The following is a 15,811-nucleotide window of genomic DNA, read 5'->3' on the forward strand; positions in this document are numbered from 1 at the left end:
CTTGTGGGAGTGAAGGAGTGGCAACAGAGTTAGTATTCCAAGCAGAGTAATCTCTCTCCTCTCATCAACTTACTAATTTTCGTATTTTTTGTAATATTAGAAGAAAAAATGGCTTAAAGCTCTCCATATTCTCTTATTTTTCAAATACTAATTATTCTTGAGCTCTGGTAAATCCCCTTTACTCTTACCTTTGGAAAATAGGTTCTCCCAGCTTTTACTTCTATACCTTAAGTAATCAAATTACAGTTTTGTGAGTGCTCTGTTTTCATAAAATTGAAAGATTTGTATGACTAGCTTACCGTGTAGCAAAAGAAAAATGTATACAAAGTTTAGAAGGGAAAATTAACCAGTAATTAAGGGCATTTCATGAAACAGCTTTGTGTGTGTGTGTGTGAATATTTCTCTTAAATGTGTTTTGGCCAAATGCTGTCATGGAAAGTTGTTTTTCTTAAATTGGATATAATTTGTATTATCTATCTGCTGAAAGGGCCTAGAAGCAGTGATATGCTATTAGCAATGTACCTTGAGACCAGATCTTCGTTTCTAGAAAAAAACATCTCCTGCTGAAAGAACTCAGCACTTGCAGAAATAGCTGATTCCAGGGCTGGTAAAGGGAAAGTACAAACTGGAACATTTTGTGCCAGAAAGCAAGAAAGTGCTGAAACAAATGGTGAGGTCATGTCAAAAGGACACAGGAGTCAGCTTTATAGAGATCTAATTTATCGTGTCTGGAACTATTTGATATCAAAATAAAATGGATTATAGACCTATTAAATAGGAATCCGTATTTTAATACATAAGTAAACACATGGGTGTAAGGAGAAGCTTCTGTGTATCATGGACTGTCAACTAATGAGTTTGTAAGAATGAAAGAGAAAAATCATTTCGCAGCCATCATGGTAGTAAGTGTTTCAGACAATCATCAGTGGATGTTAAAACTAGAGAGTGGAAGTTTTATGAGGAATAGGACATGTATATAGTCTAAAAGAATCCCTCTGCAAATTACTTATTGATAACAAAGCAAGAAATGATAACTTCACAGTAAAGAAACTCCCCCTTAGCTGAGTGATCACGTTAGTATTGTGTGTATGGGACTTGCTGATAAACTCTACTTCCTGGTGTGCTACACTAAGAAGGATACAGTATCACTTCTGTGATATTTCTGCACAAAATGCATAATGTTGAGTCTCATCATGCAGGAGTATCAGGCAAACCCCAACTGAGAGACATTCCGTGAAATAGCCGACTTACATTCTTCAAAAATGTTAGTGTCAAAGATAAAGGCTGAGAAATAAACCGTTCCAGATTAATGGAGACTAAAAACTAAAGATTAAAATGCGTGAAAACAAATTGCATTGTGTTATCTTAGATCAGATCCTAGATCAGAAAAACAAAAGTTGCTAAATAAGACTTTATTAGGACAATTTGTAACATTTGAGGTCTGTAGATTAGATAATTATATTTTATCAATGTTAAATTTCCTGATTTTGATCATTGGACTGTGATTATGTAAGTGAATGTCTCTGTGCTTAGGAAATACATCCTGAAGGATGTGTCTATGACTTATTTTCAAAAGGTTTAGGGAAAATATATATATATAGAGAGAGGAAAAGAGTGATAAATTGGGCAAAATGTTGAGTTGATGAACTTGGATGAAGGGTGTGCAGGTGTTCCATATGCCATCCTTACACATTTTAAATTTGCAATTAATTCAGAATGAAACAAATATATACATATATACCTTTTAGTATATCTTTTCTATCCCAGAATTCTTATTACACTGGAATATATAAAACTAACCACTAAAAAGACTTAACCTTGCTTCTCCTAAATAGTTTATCAGTGAATGATATTCAGGCATGCTCAAGTAACCTTGAAGAGAGTTTCAAAAGAGACCTGTCAGCTCTTCTTACCCTAACTAGTGTCATAATGATGAATGTGTGAGGGCCGTCAAGATCAGCTTCCTGAAGAGTATACCTTGAGTAATGGTCTTGGTTTCTTGTTTTCATTTTAAAGCATTATTGGTCTTTGGTCTTTTCTTTCAGATTCTGGGCCTCTGAACCTATATCATTAGTTTTCCACATCTGTATTAATTGATAGGACCTATTCATGCTCACACTGGCAAATCTTTAATTCGGCAAATCTTTAAGTACCTCTCACGTGGGAGGATTGTGTATGGAATTATAAATGACATGATTCAAACTACATTCTTGATTACTTTCTCCCTTCTTCTTCTATTTCACATCCTGGGAGTCATCTCTCTCTCTTAATTTCTTTGGTGTCAGCAACCTTTATCAGTTCTTTTACTTCATAACTTGTACTCAGATTTTGCTGAAGCTCTGAACACCTGCAATATTGTTGCGGCTTCCACTAAGTTTCTCTGCACTTCCTACTTTCTGGTATAACGGGATGTTCCAGACTCAACTTGGGCAAACTCTGGAATCAGCCATTTCTCTTGGTTCGTTTTAATGGGGATTGGTATTTAGAAACCAAGATCTGGGCAAGTTGATTCTCGAGTACTCGGTCTGCTGTTTGGCTTGTCATGTGTGTTCACTACATTTATTTTTAGACTTTTTTAGTGGGTGGAGAGAGTTCCAAAGAACATAGTATGTGAATTCTTTTGCCTTTAGTGACGTACTGTTGGGAAGGCCTTTTTTCTCCATCTTCAATATTCCTATGCTTTTTGAGAAGGAGCTTTATAGACCCTGGTCATAAAGGAAGCAGATTACCCTGTGTGTTATGTATGTGTATGTAAAGTTGGATATTGATAGGAATCTATATCTCTGGATGGGTATGTAGTTTTTCATCTTTCTGGGAAGCATATCAAAGTGACATCTACTTTTATATACGTATTTATGGTTTTCACTAACAATTTCTATTATATCTTTTGTTAGATTTGGCATCATTTTTCAGATGAAACTTGATTTCAGGTGGAATTTTAAATTTAAAAATCTTTAGTATGTCTATTAGGATGAAAGCAAAATATGACCCTTTAATAAATTAAATTGGAAAAATTGTCTCAGAGCTTGCCATTTTAAGAATTGAGTTGGGCCCAAAATATTATATGTATGCATACAAATATATACACATAAAAACTTGGGCAAATTTGGTTAAGGAAAATAGACATGGGAGACAAAGCTAGGCAAGGGGAAGGGGTAGGAAATGGTAGGATGTGTGCCGAGAAACAGTTAAGTCCCTCAGACAGTTGGATTAGAGCACTTGTATAGGGAAGGAGACAAACATAAAAGGAAAGGATAAACAACATGGACCTACTGTATGGCACAGGGAACTATATTAAATATCCTGTAATAGCTATAATGCAAAAGAATCTGAAAAAGAATATATATGTGCGTGTGTGTATAAAACTGAATAACTTTGCCGTACCTGAAACGAATACATTATAAATCAACTATATTTCAATAAAAAGTTGTTTTGAAAAAAAAAAAGGGGGAAGGTTTGCACCAGGTGGTAGAACCCTTTAATGCCCAGCTAAAAATTCAGGTTATTTTCTAGCGATTCATGATAAAATTATTGTGGATAAAACCATGCCCTTTAGTGATGCTGAGAAAGGGGACACAGCATTGCCCAGCCCTCAAGGTGGGTCTGTTCCTCTCAAGGAATAAATACGTATTTGAATCATGATTTCCTGTTTCCCAGGGAATGTCTTACAATTATGTGCGACAATTCAGAATGCATGAGAAGTGTTCATGTTTTGTTTTCTTAAATCCAGCCATTTAGTATTTACTTCTTGTTTATGACTGTACTTTGAACCTTATTTTAGGAGAATGTACCTAATAAAAGCGAGGTATTAATTTACTTTTCTATCTAGGTAATGAAGCATATATGTGTATACTTCGGAGGAAGTGAAGCAGATGAGCTGGTATTTATCGAGGGCCATATATACCACCAAGTATGTAGGTAGCTTTGTTCACGCCATCCCAGTCAGTCCTCACAAACAGCTCTTACAAACAAGCAGTGGTTATCTTCTTTTATAGGTAAGGAAATTGAGGTTTTGAGGGGTCACATCCAAGTGACATTGCTAGTAATTGTCAAGGGGGAAATCCAATTGTGCGTCTCTCTACTTGTATGAGAATTACCAATCATTCATAGTATTGTTTTTTAAGATCTCATAAGTCTACAGTGAAGGGATTGCTGTGCTCTTCACATATAGAAGCTTAAGGCCAGGAGGTAAAAAATGATGTGGATGGAGAGCAGTTACAAGTGATATTTGCTAGCCTGCAAAAATAAGAACAGAAAATGGGCCAAGAGGAAGATTCCTTATAGCCAGGCAGAAACGTCTGCTAGAATATGTAGGAAGGAATCACAGCATCATAGGACTTGAGTGAATGTGAGCCTGAGGGAAGATTGGTAGCAATGATTTTATCAGAGTGAGTCATCTGACAGCTCTAATCAGAATCACCCCCTTTATTATAGCTTAGGTCATCCATGTGCCTATTTCTAGAAAAGACTGAATCAAGACAAGTGAAACATACCTGAAGATCCTGGCCTGAACATTATAATTGACCTGGCAAGAAAGTGAGCTTCAGAGTTGACAGCTCAATAGTGGTGGTGGTGGTGATGTTAGAAGTACTTAACAGTCAGTGTTTTCCTTCTACAGCATTATTTTCCAAACTTCCACAATTCCTGGAGGGGGAGGAAATCGAAAATATGTCTCCAGGGATCTTGAGGCATCAGCTGAAGTGATCGGGAATTTTTTTTGAAATCTCCTCTTTTATCTTTAGGCAATCTTCATTTTCATATCTATTTGTTTTAATTGAAATTGCTTCTTTTACTGGTTAAATATTTCTTTACCCCCATCCTAAATCACCCAGTGGAGTTGACAGTTTGGGAAAATGTGCTTATTTCACTGGCCTGGCATCTCCCGCCTCTGTGCTGGGTGGATGCCCCGTGTGAGAAGCACCGTCTCCCAGGGTTTGAGCTCCCGCAGAGGCTTTACAGGTAGCACACGGGGCTGCCACACCCCTGTTGACTCCCCACCCCTGTGACTCCCTCACTTCTGGTTCCTCCCTATTTATCACACTGTCATGGTCTCTTTCTTTCACTTGATTGACATGACCCTTATTTTAAGGGCTTCATCTCTTGAGGTGTCCAACAGTTTTATTTTTAGAATTTCTTTTTTTTTGGTCTTACCAGGGGAACGTAACCAGATACATTACATCTATCTGAGTCTTGCAGGTACATACTTTTTCCTCACGATGCTGCTTGCTATTTCACTTAAGGCACAGTTGCTGCAGATATGACATGACAGAGGGCAGGCTTAGCCTGGGTGTCGTTTGTGGCCGGTCTCTGCTGGCACTGAGTCAGCATGAAGGCCCAGCTCTCTGTGTGTGGAGTTGGGGGTGGGAAGGGGGAGCAAATTGTCATCTCTGTCTCTTGGATAGGAGGGAACGAGCGCAGGCCAGCAAGTACGGAAACTAATTTCAGGTCACGAGTGCCAGCTTTATGATTGTTATGTATGTTGTATTTTCTAGTGATTCCCAGTTGATTTCCAGCTTTTGTTACAGCCTTGACAAGAGTTCAGTGCTTTCTGGTAATTTAACAGCAGCAAAGATTTCCTTTTGTAAAGGATTTTTATACCTAAATGTCATAGGAAAAGGATTATTGCTGATTTACTGATACTAAAGACTTGGTTCACGTTAAGCCCTCGAGTCCTTTGTTTAGGGTGTCATTTGTGTCCAAGCTGTTTTCTTCTCCTGAAACCCTATTGTCTACCTTGAACTGGTCTAATCTTGCTTGATCCCATGTTTCTCCACTATCCCTCTGCAGAACCACCTTTTGTACCAAATGCAATTGCATTCCTGTCTTTTGAATGACATATGCTACAAAAATAGCTTTTTACATAGGCCTTGCAGATTTCAAAATCTTTTTTTTTTTAAACTAACCTGTCTTTATATCTTAGGAACTATTCTATGAGATAGACAGCTTGGGGATTGTTATTACTCATTTTATGAATGAAAAAAGAAGATACCAATGGTCGTGACTTGCAACTTCATGCCAAAGCCCCAGGTCTCTGGGGTTTCAATCTGCTGAACCATTCTGCTTCAGTACCCTAGTTTCTAGAAACATTTCCAGTTTTCCCAAAAGTGGGAAGAATTTATTATGTAGGTTGAGTTGTCTACAGAGAAGGTAGCTTTAAGATATTTCAGGTTTGTTTTTTTTTTAAGTTTTAAAAGCAGGGAAGAAACGAGTTTTCTGAATTTCCAAATAGGACTGGTTCCTATATTAGATAGGTTATGTTTACTTCCTGAGAACAAAGTGGACTGAATCAGAGAAGATAGTGAGTTGGCTAAGTTTTCATTTTTCTCTTTATTTCTGGGACTAGTATTTTATCTCCTCTTTGTTGAAATATTGTGAGTAAGTCATGGGTGGAAGAGTCACACTTTGTGGTTCTTAGTAGGAATTTCTGTGTTCATGAGGTTTTCTCAAAGGTAGTATTCGAGGTCCTCTAGCTACGTGAGAGTTTTGGAAAATCTAATAGAAATGGTAGATTTCCATGTGGTAAATCCATGGATCTTAAAATGTCAAGCTTCTTTACTTTTGGCTGGAATTTAATGCACCTGATTAGAAGCCCTGTTTGGCAGCACATGGGCATGACTGATTAAGTTTTTTGAGAGTTGTCATTTGTTTGTAGACAAGGAGTCGGTGAGGAGAGAATAAAATCAAGTGACTGGTCTCCTAAGGCTCCAGATAGTTGGGAGTCTGAGATCTGTGCTGCAGTGATGGAAAATGTCCACCAGGTGGCACCAAGGATTTGCTTAACTGTTGGCTCCCCGGCTAGTGACTGGACCACCTGAAGCCCATTTAAACTTCTCCCCAACCTTGTAAACTAAGGCTCAGCTGCAGCCACACCTTCAGCTCTGGTCCCTGACTTCCCCTGCACCCACCCACTCAGCGCTGCTGCTGCTGCTCTGTATCGGCCGCGTCCCACCACACTGTGGGTGTTGACTCTTCCCCTGGATGGGAAGCTTCTTGAGAGCAGCGCCAAATGAATTTACTTTAAAGCTTATTCCTTTCGGTATTTCCAGCAGTGCCGGCCACAGGACCTCTGAGTTGCAGTGTTGAGTTAACATCTCTTGGTGATCCGTGGGCTAGTTGTGACCCTCCACTGCATTCATGTTCAGTATGTTTTTTTGTCTCGAACGGCATGTTTATTTTCCCAGCTGCATAAATGACTTGCTGGAGGGGATTGTGTAGTTTCATAAACCTTACTCTAAACTGTACCCTGACCAACCACTTTCACTAACTTCCAAGACAGTTACAGAGATCACTCCTGTGGAATGATGGGTCTTCCCTGCAGCCCTGCACTTGGCCTTGGCGGTGGGACTTCCCTGCATGTTAGGCAGCAGATGGCCTCGGAGTTGTTAGGCTGTGCGCCGTGTGGGTAGGAGCTTGGGAAAAGCAGAAAAGAATCCTCTGTAGCTCTCATCCCTCTGCCTTATCTGGGCTCCCAGCGGGGCCTTCCACAGGGAGCGGGCTTGGCCTGGAAGGGAGGCCTCTTGCCAAGGAAGGGCCGGCCCAGGGGGAGCAGTAGTACCGCAAGCCTATTGTAGCTGGATTGTGTCATTTTATTGGAGACCATTAAGGAAATGGACGTTCATTTTTTTCTTTTCCAGAAAGCAGATAATGGCTTCTAAGCCAATTGGAAGGAAATTTGAAAAGGTTTCATAACAGTGTTATTTCATTATTACAGCCAGCCTCCACAGGCAGCCAAGTTGTTTTCAGGCCTGACCCTGGCTCTGGCTTTTTCGTTGTGTGGATACCTTTCCAAAGTGTCTGATTTGATGACACATTCAGGGGTTCTGTGTTTGATAGCAGACCCAAGAGTGTGCAGAACTCTGAGCAAACAGCATTTACATTTACCTAATGTAATTTAAAATATGAGCCACAGTCTAGGTGATACTGGAGATAGTAATACTGATGTGGGGTGCCTGGGTGTTTCTTGAAAGTTGTTTGTTTAGCTCCCTAGTGAATTTGATAAACCAAGGCCATATTTTTATTTCTAGAGCTGGGAGTTCCCCAAGCTGGCCGTTTTGACCTTTGAATGGTAGGAGCCCCAAAAGTTCTGATTATGAGACAAGGAAAAGGCAACAGCTTTTCTTGTCCATTAAAAAACCCAGGACCCACTCCTGGCATTCCATTGTCCTACAAAGAGCAGAGAATGGGACCCCTGCTCTTTGGGGTGGTGTTACTTTAAAGACAATCAGAATCTACCTGTTAAATGCTCATCTTCTCTGTGAATCTGTGTCTTGGTTATTATTACCTTTGGCAGTTGAATTTAAATCCATTGGGGGTGGGGTGGGGTAGTTTGTAAGTACATTTTCAGAAATGCATTTAAAAGTCTTTTCAGGAAAAATTTGGGACCTGCTAGTGCAAATTAGCATCGCTAATACAGCTGCTTTGTTTTTGGGTGATTGGCGAGGACAATGTGGCAGTGCCCTCCCACCTCTGCAAGGTGATCCTGGTGTGCAGAAGCCCGGGGTCTACTGAGCCCCTGGCACTAGGGGCTTCGTGGTGCCCAGCGAGGACATTGGCTTCCAGCCCCAATTAAGTGAGCTCCAGGTGAGCCTGCAGGACCTGGAGAAGTTGTCAGGACTGGTGTTTTCCCCTCATCTGGATGGAAATAGTGACATCAGGAACATCTGCTTGGTGGACACCTGTAAGCTCCTGGATTTCAGGAAGTTCACTCTGAGCACAAGAAAGATTCAGGGAGCCCGATCGGTACTCAGACTGGAAAATCCTTTCGTGGAAAATTTGCGGAACGCAGGCATTGAACCCAGTGAGGACTTCATGACTCACTGCAAGAAGAAGCTGGAAGAACTCAAAGCTCAGAGCAGTCAGGAGTCCTGGAAAGAAAGTCCTCGTAGTTCACCTCTCAGAAGTGTGACGTTGTCTGTAATGAAGCAGGTGCAGCCTCTTTGGGATACTATGTTTTAGTGGCTCTGCTTTAAAATGATGGACTCCTAAATTTCAGACTAAATTTCTCCCCAAAAGATCAAAGATGTCAGATGTTTTGGTTGGTATTTTATTTGACGTGGGAAACTAAGGAAACTGTTAACGCCTGCAGATCACGCGTTGGTCTTGTGTCAAGTTAACAGGAGGGCTGTGTCTGCGGGATGACGCTGTGTGTGTGTCTCTCTGGATGTATTGTATGCGAAGGCGTTATATTTTCTGCCTCCACATCATACAGTGTCTTTGATGTATCTGCTCAGCCTTCGTGGAACCCAATATTGTACGTGTTCTTTCCCTGGGACTTGAGCTGGTCTTAGAAATGGCTTTTGGATATCCCCTATGCGTTGTCCTGACCATGTGTATCATATATTTGTTTCTTGTTCCTCCCCTCATGGGCCTGCTGTTCCTCCTCTTCTGTCAACTACATTTTCTGCTCACTTAATATGTTCTATATACTAAGCTCAGTGCTTTACGTGTATTATCCTACAACTACCCCCTGAGGGAAATACCACTATCCTCATTTTACCCAAGAGGAAATTGAGGCTTAGAGAGCTGAAGTATTTTGCCCAAGGTTCATCTTCTCAAAGAAGTAATCCACAAGGAATGGGCACACAACATGGGGTACATTAAAATCTTCCCTGACACAGAGGCTTTTGACTCAGAAAGACATATGTCCTGAGTGATGGAAGGGGTGTCTGTGATCCTGGGGCCTGCTTGGTAAGAGGGGTCTGGTTCCTTGTCTGCCATCAAGCCAGAGGAACTTTAATGTCCTCTGACTTGAACCCTCCTTAGTTCTTTGGGAAGAAACAGTCACAGGTATTTGAAGGTTAAAGGTCAGTGCTTTTTGGGGTTTATTAGGGTCCCTATTTGCCTTCAGAAATGCAATTCTTCTAGAGCCTGGCTGGTGCCAAATCGATGTGTTCCCTTCTTTCCAGATGGGCTTTTTGTTCTAGAGATTGAGGAACCTTAGAAGGGTCTGTGCCCACAGATTCACCAGCTTGTGGCTCACTCACCTTTGTGCCAGCGTGCCTACCTGGATGGCATACAAAGGGCTGGTGCTTGGCCCAAAGACCCATAAACTGTTACCTCTGGGGGAAACAGTGGCTGTTTTCCGAGCCAGATCTCTAGATTTGGGTTTACGTGGAATCCTTTCATGGGCTGTCATAAGTGTAGGCAGTAAAATGTCTTAAAATAGGGCACAGGAACTTGTCTGACTGTGTCCTGTCACTGCTGTCTTTCCAAGTGCTGTTACTAGAACAGTTTTCATGGTGCTTTGTGTTTGTCTCTAACAGACATGCCAAGGCTTTAAGATAAAGGTAAGATGATAATGATTGACATTATTCTGCTTTATTTGGGTAAAAAAGAAAGAAGTTGGGGGGTCAGAACACTGCAGCCCAATTAATACCGGCCTGTTTTATCACACTGTTCCCCATTAGCTTGTGCCAGTCTTTTTCTTCTCAGGGAGAAAGAGCCCAAATGTCACTGTGACCAAAAAATCTGTTACTTTCTCTCCTTGTTGGAGAGGTGACAGAGGGGTCTGGGTGTTTTTCCAGGAGCCCGAGGGCGGCTCTGTGGGAGAGGTCCTACCGCCCATCTCAAGAGGCAAGCCCCCATCCACTGTCCCCCGAGCCTGTCACTACATTCTCCTCTGACCTGAATTTCCAGCAGCCTTGGGGTTATTCCCATGCTGTTCTCACTCCTGTGTCACCACCTCAATGGTAGAGAATCTTGATTTTTAGATCAATAAATTAAAGTGTCTTAACATGTTTTTAGTTCCTATGAAAAATGCTACCTGGTCATTGTGAAAAAGAAGAGATAACTACTTACAATTAAAAAAGCAGTCTCCCAGTCCTCATTTTTATACGTAAAAGTTTTGTTGATATACGACAAGTGATGCTTGAATTGTCTCAACACTTCCACTAAGAGTCCCTCCAAAACAAACTTTGAAATGTAAACACTGGGTAGAGCTCAGGACTTTCCTCTGGATCAGATCACTTCCGCCTCCCCTGTGGGACTGTTGAGTACTTGGACTCAGACGCAGCAGAGCCCTAGGCCTCCCCCCAGCATCAGGTGTGTCCCTCTGGTCAAAGAAAGCACCTCATTACTGACCTGAGCCAATCACCATCCAGCCGGGCCCTCTCCGGGTCCTGCCGCGGTCTCAGGCTGCACCTGGGACTCTGCGTTCCACTCTGTTTATGCTCAGGGAGCCCCTGGTCTGAGGGAGGCTGCTGAGGGAGAAGGACCCAGGCTCTGCTGCTGGGACCCCCCTCTGGGGGCGAGGGACTCACTCCCTAATCTCTCTCCACCTGCAGTAACATCTTTATTTCGAGACTTCAGGCTCTTTGGTCTATGGATTGAGACTGTTTCACCTATATCGTATGCAGCAAAGGGGGACCTTGCACAAGTGGCAAAGGTAGGATGGGTGTGCTAGCCCCTTAAATACCTGTTAGTGTTTCTGCACTTGTGCCTCCATCTTCAAACGACTGAAAACCTCCGTCCCTCCTTCAGAACTTAAAATAGAGCCCAGCAGGAGATACAGAGTCTGATCTTGAGGGAATGGCTTCTTGCAGAGCTGGGCTCAGCCTGCAGCCGGGCTCTTGGAGTGACCGTGAGTATCACCATGTCACCCGTGTTCCCTGCCTTGATCGTGAGTCCATAAATGTCATTGGCGTTAACATGACGAATCTCCAATTTCCCGTCAGCGGCCTGTCCCCGACCCCAGGGTCCGCTGTTCTGTTCCCTGCTAACTCCCTACCACGTCCACCCTGTGTGCCCTTCCCCTTTCTGGGCCCTCACTCTCCTCCTTGAGCCTCTAATTCATTCTGGTGGAGCTGGTCAGGGGTGGCCTCACATCGACCATGGAACCCCTGCTCTTGCCCACGCCCATGCCCAGCTTCTTCGTCTGGCCTGCTTTTCTGGGTGTCGTCATGGAGATGGTCTATCAGGGGACCCAGTGCTGCTTTTGCAGTCCAGCCTCACCTTCAGGGACCAAGCCTCAGGTCATCAGAGGGCCAAGTGGGATGCACTGCACTCTGTATAATTTGGGGCAGGGGAGATGGGGTGCTTGGATGGGCTTCTCTTCCATGTTCCTGAACTTGACAATTCGGCCAAGGGCTGGTTCACCCTGAGTGCACGGCACCTCTAGGGGTCACTGTGGCCTAATGCCACACCGCTGGGACCTCGCCCCAACACAGAGCCACAGTAGGCAGGCTCCAAGCTCTCATGCTGGATGGGACAGGAGGGGTCATCTCTTCCAGTGCGCCTCATGTTTGGCTCACGTCAGAGAAGCCTAGAGAGTTTAATTTTGCCCCCCAATTTTATTTTGAATAATTTCAAGCTTTCAGAAAAGTTGAAAGTGCAACGAATGCCCTCTCCCTCCATACTGTGTTTCATTTGCGTTCTTGTCTTGAACCATTTAAAAGTAACTTATTGTCTAAAAAAATGTAAGTTGTAGACACAGCACTTCACTCTTTTTTTTTTCTGTTTGTTTTTTTTCTTTTTCCATTTTTTCTTTTTGGCTGCATTGGGTCTTTGTTGCTGCACGTGGGCTTTCTCTAGTTGTGGCGAGTGGGGGCTACTATTCATTGTGGTGCGCAGGCTTCTCACTGCGGTGACTTCTCTTGTGGCGGAGCACGGGCTCTAGAGCGCAGGCTCAGTAGTTGTGGCGCACGGGCTTAGCTGCTCCACGGCGTGTGGGACCATCCCGGACCAGGGCTCGAACCCGTGTCCCCTGCATTGGCAGGCGGATTCTTAACCACTGCGCCACCAGGGAAGTCCTTTGCTGTTTTTTTACTTTATTTTTTTAAATTGAAGTATAGTTGACTTACAAAGTTAATTTCTGCTGTACAGCAAAGTGATTCAGTTACACATATATACATTCTTTTTTAAATTATTCTTTTCCATTATGGTTTACCATAGGATATTGAATACAGTTCTCTGTGCTATACAGTAGGACCTTGTTATTTATCCATCCTATATATAATAGCTTACACCTGCTAACCCCAACCTCCCACTCCATCCCTCCCCCAGCCCCCTCCCCCTTAGCAACCACAAGTCTGTTCTCTATGTCTGTGAGTCTGTTTCGTAGGTAAGTTCATTTGTATCATATTTTAGATTCCACATATAAGTGATATCATGTGATGTTTGTCTTTGTCTGTCTTACTTCACTTACTGTGAGCATCTCTACGTCCATCCGTGTTGCTGCAAATGGCATTATTTCATTCTTTTTTATGGCTGAGTAATATTTCATTGTCTGTATCTACCACATCTTCTTTATCCATTCATCTGTCGATGGACATTTAGGTTGTTTCCATGTCTTGGCTATTGTGAATGGTGCACAGCACTTCACTTTTTCATACTTCAGCCTGAATTACCTCAGAAAAAAGATATTCCCCTATTTCCAAAGTAACTATTATCACATCTAAGAAAATTATCAAGAATTCTATATCGTCTAATAAACAATCTCAATTAGAATTTGCCTGCATGTTCCCCAAATGTTTTTTATACTTTTTTGAAACATCCAGGCTTCAATCAAGGTTCCTATATTATATTTTGTTAATTATGTCTAGTCTCTCAATCTAGAATAGTCTGCCTGGTGAGCGTCAAAAGAATAGTAGATTCTCCAACCCCACACTTGAAGATTTTGATTCAGTAGATCCGATGTGAAGCTGAAATCTGTATTTTCTAAACAAGCAACACTGGCCATCCTGAGGAGCAACCAGGATTTGGAACCGGACCATTTGCCCTTCTTTGCTCCCACCCTCCCCCAAGGCACACATTCCTGAGACAGAAGTCTTCTGGCAAGCAGGTGGTCTTTGAGTTTGACCTTGTGACTATCAAGGGAAAACTTTCTCCTATCCCATTAAGGCCCCCAGGTGCCCAATTTTCTTTATAGGAGAGCTGCAGAACATTTAGCTGAAGCCTTCCCCTGTAACTCCTGCTCATCAATGACAGGCCCTAACCGCCTTTCCAGGCTACACAGAACTGGCTGGCACCTACTTTCACCTGATAGCCCTTTAGAGATAAGGTGCTCCTGGTGACATCAGGGCATCTCGTTTCATGCCCAGGCATTCATGGATCTCAGACCCTTCACCGTGATTTCACATGTCTTCCTGGTGCGGCGGCCACGTCTGGACAAAGCATTCAGGGTGAGGTGATAGCAGTGCTGAATCGAGGTGGGGGATTGACACCCCACTTTTCTCACTATACCACTGGTTCACGTGGGACTCGCTCCAACTGACGGCTTCGGGTCTTTTCCACATGACCTACTGTCAAATCACTTTCTCATCACGTGCTCACGTAGTCAATTTCTGGAACACAAATATGGCATTTTATGTATATGCCCAACTATGAAGATTCCACTTGATTATAATTCCTACCCATCTTCAGGCGAGTTCACATTCTCGATGATCCTGATTTGGCCATCTGACCTGTTAGCTATGCCTCCCAGCTTTGAGATTGCAGATTGGAAAATCAAGCCTTCAATGTGTCCGTTAAAAACATTGAAGGAGACAAGAGCCAAGGAAGGTCCCTTTGGTAAAAAATTCATTTTACCTGGCAACCTGCTTCACCTACCCATGCAGCAAGTTTCATGTGATAATGATGGGCTCTGATATTTTCAGAACTTACATTCGATTCTCTTCTATGTCTTTAAAAAAAAACAGCACTAAATTGTACAATGCAGAAATAGGTCTCCATGAAAATTTGCCTGTGAGTCACTCTGGGACAGGGAGATTGCCCACTGTACCTCTGGTTGCACACAGCACGGCTGGGCCAGCGCTTTGGACACCTGTGCTATGCAGGGAGACTGCCCAGCCCATCTTCCCACTTACACGTGTAATGTCTGCCCTCCACCCACAAGGCTGTTGCCGTTATTTTACTTTGCTTTGTAGTTCAGTCATTCATCATTTACTTGTCTTTGCCCTCCAAGGCCTGCTAACTTCCTGGAGGCAGGCAGATTGCAGAGTTGACTCCTTTCTGGGGCCTCCAGAGGGTTCTGTAAACAGCACGTGCCCAAGACGTGTTATGGAGTTACCAGCAAGTCGGAAACGTTGAGCTTATCCTGCTTGAGTGTCACTGCGCTCATGGTCCCTGTGAGGGAACCCAGGAAGGCTGAGGACTAGGGCCTGGCTGGGGGGCCAGTCCCCCTGCAGGGAACAGAGAGACTGGCCTCTGAGACGATGGCTTCTCAGAGGAAGGAGGAAGCCATGTGCATTGTTCTGGCTGTGAGCTTGTGGGCAGGCGCTGTGTGGAGCAGGGCCCTGTGCCTGGGATGACTCCCAGCGGCGTGCTGAGCACTGCTTCCAGCCGGCTGGAGTTCCCCGGGCGCTTTCCCCACTCACTTTTCATCAGGATCCACAGGGTCTGGTCCTGAGGCTGCCCGTCCCAGTGGGAAGATGGGAGCACGGAGGTGCCCGTCAGAGTGTGCTGAGCAGGGCTTTTGTGTGTTTGGCCCAGAGAGAAGCGGAGTTAAACTTAGGTCTTCCAGCTGTGTGCAGGTGTGGAACCCTGCCCTCTCTCCTGCCCCCAGCCAGGGTCTTGGAATTATTTCTCTCCTCTGCCTCCCCCAGCCCCAGTTCCTCGACAGGCACAGGATGAACCGTCATGCCCCTGGTGATGCCAGGGCTCGTTTCTGCCCAAATGTCTTCTAAGGCTGGGGACAGTGGCAGACAGTGGCCTTGAATTTTCCAGGCCTCCCCAGCAGCTCCGAGGCCTTGGCACATCTGGGGCCCAGCTGGCTTTCTTAGCCCACTAGGCAGGACACATATTTTAGTTCCCAACACCTCCCATGATGGGCCCCTGACTTCTCCCCCGGCATCCTGATTTCTGTGCTGTGTGCCCC

This window comes from Phocoena phocoena, chromosome 10 (assembly GCF_963924675.1).
Source record: "Phocoena phocoena chromosome 10, mPhoPho1.1, whole genome shotgun sequence".
NCBI lineage: Eukaryota > Metazoa > Chordata > Mammalia > Artiodactyla > Phocoenidae > Phocoena > Phocoena phocoena.